Here is an 8,790-nt window from a genome sequence, read left to right on the forward strand (position 1 = left end):
TCCTTGTGGCATACAGGGTTTTCATCGCAGCATGCAGGCTCTTCGTTGTGGTTTGTGGGCATCTCTAGTTGCGGCATGTGGCCTTAGTTGCCCCATGACATATGGGACCTTAGTTCCCTGACCACGGATCAAGCCCAGGTCCCCTGCATTGGAAGGCAGATTCTTAACCACTGGACAAACAGGGAGGTCCCTGTGTCGTTCTTTTAAAGGTTATACCCTGCTCTCTTCTCTCTTGTTTCAGGTACTGCCTTGTTTCAGAAGTATTTTGTGATTTTCTTTTTAGATATCTTTCTAATATTTATTTCTAATGTAATTCTGTTATAGTCAGAGAATATACTTGGTATTATTTAAATTATTTTAAATTTAAATTATTTTAAATTGTTTTATAGCCCAGATATGGTCTGTCTTGGTAATCATTCCATGTGCACTTGAAAAAAATACATATTCTGCTCTTCTTGGGTGGAGTATTTTCTTAATAGCAATTGCTGCTAAGTCTGCTGCTAAGTCGCTTCAGTCATGTCCAACTCTGTGCAACCCCGTGGACGGCAGCCCACCAGACTCCCCCGTCCCTGGGATTCTCCAGGCAAGAACACTGGAGTGGGTTGCCATTTCCTTCTCCAATGCATGAAAGTGAAAAGTGAAAGTGAAGTCTTTCAGTCATGTCTGACTCTTTGCGACCCCATGGACTGCAGCCCACCAGGCTCCTCCATCCACGGGATTTTCCAGGCAAGAGTACTGGAGTGGGGTGCCATTGCCTTCTCCATAATAGCAATTAGGCCATTGATAATATTGTTCAAGTCTTGTTCAAGTCTTCTCTGTCTTTCCTGATTTTTCTGCCTACTCATTCTTTCAGTTGTTCAGAGGAATCTCTTGTGATTTGTCTATTTCTCCTTGCAGATTTCAACCTGGTATAATTTTGTATTCCTGAAGAACTTTAAAAAATATGTCCTATACTACAAATCTACTGAAGGTGATTCTTCACTATGTCTAAGAAAGTGTTTTGCCTTAGTTTTCTAAAAATTTTCTGACTATATTTCTGTATCTGTAGGTTTACAGCCCCACACTTAGACCCCAGTCCTTTAAAAATGTTATTGCACTACTTTCTGGCTTACATTGCTCCTGAAGAGAAGTTCATTATCATTCTTATCATTGTTGGTGTGACATAACATGCCTCTTGAGAAACCTGTATGCAGGTCAGGAAGCAATAGTTAGAACTGGACATGGAACAACAGACTGGTTCCAAATAGGAAAAGGAGTACGTCAAGGCTGTATATTGTCACCCTGCTTACTTAACTTATATGCAGAGTACATCATGAGAAACTCTGGGCTGGAAGAAGCACAAGCTGGAATCAAGATTGCGGGGAGAAATATCAATAACCTCAGATATGCAGATGACACCACCCTTATGGCAGAAAGTGAAGAGGAACTAAAAAGCCTCTTGATGAAAGTGAAAGAGGAGAGTGAAAAAGTTGGCTTAAAACTCAACATTCAGAAAACGAAAATCATGGCATCTGGTCCCATCACTTCATGGGAAATAGATGGGGAAACAGTGGAAACAGTGTCAGACTTTATTTTTCTGGGCTCCAAAATCACTGCAGATGGTGACTGCAGCCATGAAATTAAAAGACGCTTACTCCTTGGAAGGAAAGTTATGACCAACCTAGATAGCATACTAAAAAGCAGAGACATTACTTTGCCAGCAAAGGTCCGTCTAGTCAAGGCTATGGTTTTTCCAGTGGTCATGTATGGATGTGAGTGTTGGACTGTGAAGAAAGCTGAGTGCCGAAGAATTGATGCTTTTGAACTGTGGTGTTGGAGAAGACTCTTGAGAGTCCCTTGGACTGCAAGGAGATCCAACCAGTCCATTCTAAAGGAGATCAGTCCTGGGTGTTCTTTGGAGGGACTGATGCTAAAGCTGAAACTCCAATACTTTGGCCACCTCATTGGAAGAGTTGACTCATTGGAAAAGACTCTGATGCTATGAGTGATTGAGGGCAGGAGAAGGGAACGACAGAGGATGAGATGGCTGGATGGCATCACCGACTCAATGAACGTGAGTTTGAGTGAACTCCGGGAGTTGGTGATGGACAGGGAGGCCTGGCGTGCTGCAATTCATGGGGTCACAAAGAGTGAGACAGGACTGAGCGACTGAACTGAACTGAACTGAACGTGCCTTTTTGTTCTAGCTACTTTTAAGATTTCACTTTATCATAGATTAAGGCAATCCAATTATAACATGCCTAGGAGCTGTTTTTTCCTTCTCTCTCTCTTTCTGTCTATCTTTGTGCTTGGGGCTGATTGTGTTCTTGAACCCACATGTTTAGAGCTGAGTTTCTCAGTCTCAGGACTGTGGGGTCTGGTGGAGGCTGGCTATGCATATAGGACGTTCAGCAGTATTCCTGGCTCCTACCCCCTAGATTCTAGTATAACTTTCCTCTTGTGACAAGAAAAATGACTCCAGACATTGCCATACTTCCTCAAGGGCAGAATCATCCCCAGCTGAGCGCTACTGGTTTAGATTTTTAAAATCAGGATTTGGGGAATTGGGGGATGTTATTTTTTCAATAATGTTCCCCTTCTCTCTTTCTCCCACAGGGATTCCAATTACATGTGTTTTAGTCTGACTGAATTTGTCCCACAGCTCACTGGTGATTCATTAATCTTTTCAATCTTTTTTCTTTGTGTTTCACTTTGGATAGTTTCTGTTGCTGTTTCTTCAAGTTGACCCATCTTTTCTTCTTCATTGTCTAATCTGCTATTAATCTCATCCAATATTTTTTATTTCAGAAATTGTATTTGCATTTCAGATAGCTTGATTTTGGTGTTTTTCATATTTTCCTTATCCCTAATAACCTGTGCAATCTTTCTTGAACAGTGAACATGAGATACAGCTGCAATAATTATTCCAATTTCCTTATCCGATAATCCTAATGACTGTATCATTTCTGGGTTTATTTTTATTAGTTGATTTTTTTCTTCTCATTATGGGTCAGATTTTCCTAACATTTTGCCTGCCAGACACTCTGAGTTTTACCTTTTGGGTGCTGGCTAATTTGGATTCCTGTGAACATTAGTGAGTCCCTTGTACTGCAAGGAGATCCAACCATTCCATCCTAAAAGAAATCAGTCCTGAATATTCATTGGAAGGACTGATGTTAAAGCTGAAACTCCAATACTTTGGCCACCTGATGCGAAGAACTGACTCATTTGAAAAGACCCTCATGCTAGGAAAGATTGAAGGCAGGAGGAAAAGGGAATGACAGAGGATGAGATGGTTGGATGGCATCACCGACTCAATGGACATGAGTTTGAGTAAACTCCGGGAGTGGTGATGGACAGGGAGGCCTGGCGTGCTGCAGTTCATGGGGTCGCAAAGAGTCGGACACAACTGAGCGACTGAACTGAACTGAACATTAGTGAACATTGTTTTGGCATACAGCTAAATTACTTGGAAACAGATCTTTCAAGGCTTGCTTTTGAGAGGTGTTATGTAGGACCATGAAATGGAGCAAGACCGTGTGGGACTCTCCCTGGTACAAATACCTTATGTGTCCCCCATTTCTTATTTGATTAAAAAAGGCTTCAGCCTTCTTTCGTCCCATGAATTCTTAAGAGCAGATTCAAATAAATTCAAAGCTAATCAGGCAAGGGAGATAATGCAGAAAGAAAGGTGGAGCAGTCAAGAATCAATAGTGTAGCCTTGGGACAGGGTTCTGGTTCCTCACAATGAATATACATAATAATATCTTTGAGTTCTTCAGAAGAACTAAGGCCCCCACCCAGGTGGAGCATGGTAGTTCAGTTCAGTTGCTCAGTCATGTCAGACTCTGTGACTGCAACACGCCAGGCTTCCCTGTCCATCAAAAACTCCCGGAGCTTGCTCAAACTCATGTCCATAGAGTCGGTGATGCCATCCAACCATTTCATCCTATGTGATACCCTTCTCCTCCTGCCTTCCATCTTTCCCAGCATCAGGGTCTTTTCCAATGAGTCAATTCTTCCTATCAGGTGGCCAAAGTACTGCAGTTTCAGCTTCAGCATCAGACCTTCCAGTGAATATTTAGGACTGATTTCCTTTAGGACTGACTAGTTTGATCTCCTTGCAGTCCAAGGGACTCTCAAGAGTCTTCTCCAACACCACAGTTCAAAAGCATCAATTCTTTGGTGCTCAGCTTTCTTTATAGTCCAACTCTCACATCCATACATGACTACTGGAAAAACCATAGCTTTGACTAGACGGATCTTTGTTGGCAAAGTAATGTCTCTGCCTTTTAATATGTTGTCTAGGTTGGTCATAACTTTTCTTCCAAGGAACAAGCATCTTTTAATTTCATGGCTGCAGTCACCATCTGCAGTGATTTTGGAGCCCCCAGAAATAAAGTCAGCCACTGTTTCCACTGTTGCTCCATCTATTTGCCATGAAGTGATGGGACCAGATGCCATGATCTTAGTGTTTTGAATGTTGAGTTTTAAGCCAACTTTTTCACTCTCCTCTTTCACTTTCATCAAGAGGTTCTCCAGTTCCTCTTCGCTTTCTGCCATAAGGGTGGTGTCATCTGCATGTCTGAAGTTATTGATATTTCTCCTGGAAATCTTGATTCCAGTTTGTGCTTCATCCAACCCAGCATTTCTCATGATGTACTCTGCATATAAGTTAACTAAGCAGGGTGACAATATACATAAGTTCCATTCCAAATTTTGAACCAGTCTGTTATTCCATGTCTGTTTCTGTTTCTTCTTGACCTGCATACAGATTTTTCAGGAGGCAGGTAAGGTGGTCTGGTATTCCCATCTCTTGAAGAATTTTCCACAGTTTGTTGTGATCCACACAGTCAAAGGCATTGGCGTAATCAATAAAGCAGAAGTAGATGTTTTTCTGGAATTCTCTTGCTTTTTCAATGATCCAATGGCTATTGGCAATTTGATCTCTGGTTCTTCTGCCTTTTCTAAATCCAACTTAAACATGTGGAAGTTCACAGTTCACGTACTGCTGAAGCCTGGCTTAGAGAATTTTGAGCATTACTTTGCTAGCATGTGAGATGAGTGCAGTTGTGCAGTAGTTTGGACATTCTTTGGCATTGCCTTTCTTTTGGATTGGAATGAAAACTGAGCATGGTAACTTCAGGCTAAACACAAGATTCCTGGAACAGTGCCCTGTTACCTCACCACCAACCAATCAGAAGAAAGTCCCACACCCTGAAACCCTCACCCCAAATTTTGCCTATAAAACTTCTTCCTGAAAACCATCAGAGAGTTCAGGGATTTTGAGCATTAGCCACCCATTCTCCTTGCTTGGCCTTGCAATAAAGTTTTCCCTGCTTTAAACACCCATGTTGTGGCTTGTTTGGCCTCACTGTAAGGCACAAGAACTTGCATTTGGTAACAGTCAGAGTAACCTTTGTTCTACGGCTGATTCCACTATACCACTGAGGAAATACCCTCCTGAGTACTCTATCTGATGGCCTGAGTATTGCAGTGTTTTGTCTTGACTGGTAGAGCAGGAAATAGTCCCAGCCTTGCAAAGATCTGGTGATTCTTCTCTCACTTCTCACTTGTGGTTCTTTCCCTAGCCTCGAGTGGCACCTCCAGACTCACTCAGTACTCTAAGGGGACCTTCGGAAATGCTCTTTCTCCATGTAGATCTCTCCTCTCTGGCACCCTGCTCTGTGAACTCTAGTAACCTGGTTCTCCTCAGACTCTCAGTTTCTTGTCCTCAACTTACCTGGCCCATCTGTTCTCCCTGCAATCACCTCTTCCCACTGCACCCTGAATGATTTCTCCAGGTGGTGAGCTGGGGACAGTTTTAGCTCTCTGCTAATTTGCTTCTCCTCTCTCGGGGGTCACTGTCCCTCACCTCTGAGAGCTAATATTAGAAAATAATTGTTTTGTATACTTCATCTGTTTCTGTGTTACTCCATCTTAGAAGCAGAAAAAATTCTTTAAACACTTAATTTTAGCTTTATTTTCTATATTGTTTTTCAAAAGTTTTCAATTTCTACTTTTAAAAGTGTTTTCAGAGATTAGCTGCTAAACACACTTTAAAAATAATTTTCTATTTAAAAAATCTGACAGCTTTAGTATTTTTATATAAATGCCTAAAAACAGTAGGAGGAGAATATCCAATTAGGATTTGATATTCCTTAGTATAGGAGATAAATTATGAGTATTCATAGGTTGAATAATCTTTCTATGGATTAGTATATCCCATTTTAATGTTTCACTTCCATAAAAGAATTATAAATGAATTATCTGGTAATGTGCACCTTCTTTCTGAGATGCACACATTTAACTTACTTCTATTTCTCTAACATTCTGATAATTAAAATTGTTTTCCTATGACCTGATCTCATACAGAAGCTAACACATCATATTTGCCTTTGAAGTGGATCACGAAGGGAGAAAATATGACTTGGTTCTGTTTTACTTTAAAACTCCAAACCACATGTTTACTTTCAAGCTAAAATGTAGTGTCTTTGTGTGGGTTTTAATATGTATGGCTGAAGTATGACTCAATTTTGAAGACCACAGAAATTATAAGGAAACAAAAATAAAGGAAAAGGACTGGTCAGATCATTCTAGGATGGTTGGTAGTGTTCTTTCTCTTCCTCCTCCCTTCTTCCTTTTCCCCTGTCTCTCTCTTCCAGTTACTTAGTTCTTACATTTTACAAGCTATCTTTTCTGCCTAGATTTTGAGTAGTAGAGAAAAGAGTAAAGTTTCTAATTGGGTAGGAACTCTCAAGATGTTCCATTTGCCCAATATTGATAAAAATAATAATGTACAGCATGGGCCAAAAACAAACTTTAATTCAGATGCTGGATATTTTGTTTAATAAGAGCTGTTGACAGAACTTAACAGAAAAATAATCTTTAAGTTGGTAGTGTGACTAGTCTAATAAATGCCATCCGAATGGCCAAGTGTTGTAAGTAAAACCTGGAGGACTGCCCCTCATGGGGGTGCTGACTCCCAAATTCAGATGTAAGAACTTTAGGAATTTAGGCTTTTTCTGACACATAATGAAGCAGGATTTTTTTTTTTTAATACACCCCTAAGAGTTAAAGTCATTGAGGAATCTAGATTTTATACTCTGCTTTTTCCCCCCACTTAGTTCCAATTGGTAGATTTGTTATTATAGAGTCAACAAAAACCTCCATTGGATGATTAAAAAATAAATCAGGTTATTAGAGTTCTTTCTCAGAGTCACTAAGAAAATAGGTTCTGTTTTATAAATACAATATTTTAGTCAGTAAATCTTTTGAAGGGAGAGCAAGATCTCATTTACTTTGTGCATTGTGTGTAGTTCACATTCAGTGAATGAGTGTTGAGAGCAAGTAAGCATTATGCAAATACTCTGCTTTCCACGTGAGTGATCCCTCTCCACCTTTCTGTATAGTATCAGTGTTCCCTCTTTGTCTTTGACCTCTGTCCTATCCCTCATCACTTGTTAATTTCTTTTCCAACTTTAACACTAAATTCTTTCACTTTGTTGTTGTTCAGTTGCTGGGTTGTGTCTCTTTGCAACCGCAGGGACTGCAGCACACCAGGCTTCCCAGTCCTTCATTGTCTCCTGGAGTTTGCACAAACTCATGTACATTGAGTTGATTATGCCATCCAACCAGTTCATCCTCTGTCACCCGTTTCTCCTTCTGTCCTCAATCTTTTCCAGCATTAGTCTTTTCCAATGAGTTGGCTCTTCATAACAGGTAGCCAAAGTATTTGAGCTTCAGTTTCAGCATCAGTCTTTCCAATGAATATTCAGGGTTGGTTTCCTTTAGGATTGATTGCTTTGATCTTGCTGTCCAAGGGACTCTCAAGAGTCTTATCGAGCACCACAGTTCAAAAGCATCAGTTCTTCAGTGTTCAACCTTCTTTATAGTCCAACTCTCACATCCATACCTGACTACAGGAAAAACCATAGCTTTGACTATACGGACCTTTGTCGGCAAGGCGATGTCTCTGCTTTTTAATATGCTGTCTAGGTTTGTCATAGCTTTCCTTCCAAGGAGTAAGCGTCTTTTAATTTCATGGCTGTAGTCACCGTCCACAGTGATTTTGGAGCCCAAGGAAATAAAATCTGTCACTGTTTCCATTTTTTCTCCATCTATTTGCCATGAAGTGATGGAACAGCATGCCATAATTTAGTTTTTTGAACACCGGAGTTTTAAGCCAGCTTTTTCACTTTCCTCTTTCACCTTTATCAAGAGGCTCTTTAGTTCCTCTTCACTTCTGCCATTAGGGTGGTGTCATCTGCATATCGGAGAAGGCAATGGCACCCCACTCCAGTACTCTTGCCTGAAAAATCCCATGGACAGAGGAGCCGGGGGCTGTGGTCCATGGGGTTGCTATGAGTCGGGCACGACTGAGTGACTTCACTTTCACTTTTCACTTTCCTACATTGGAGAAGGAAATGGCAACCCACTCCAGTGTTCTTGCCTGGAGAATCCCAGGGATGGGGGAGGCTGGTGGGCTTCCGTTTATGGGGTCGCACAGAGTCGGACACAAGTGAAGCGACTTAGCAGCAGCAGCAGCAGCAGCAGCAGCAGCATCTGCGTATCTGAGGTTACTGATATTCTCCCGGCAATCTTGATTCCAGCTTGTGCTTCATCCAGCCCAGCATTTTGCATTATGTACTCTGCATATAAGTGAATATAATTTAAGATTACCCTGTTTGATTTGAAAACTTTAGGGAAAAAAGTAATAAACCTGGTATATGTTTTATTTGTTCATCTTAGGTATAGTAAAATTGGATTCTTAATTATTTAGTGTTCAACTTTCATCTCTTTCAGTTATTT

The sequence above is a fragment of the Bubalus kerabau genome, chromosome 4 (assembly GCF_029407905.1).
Source record: "Bubalus kerabau isolate K-KA32 ecotype Philippines breed swamp buffalo chromosome 4, PCC_UOA_SB_1v2, whole genome shotgun sequence".
In the NCBI taxonomy this organism is placed as follows: domain Eukaryota; kingdom Metazoa; phylum Chordata; class Mammalia; order Artiodactyla; family Bovidae; genus Bubalus; species Bubalus kerabau.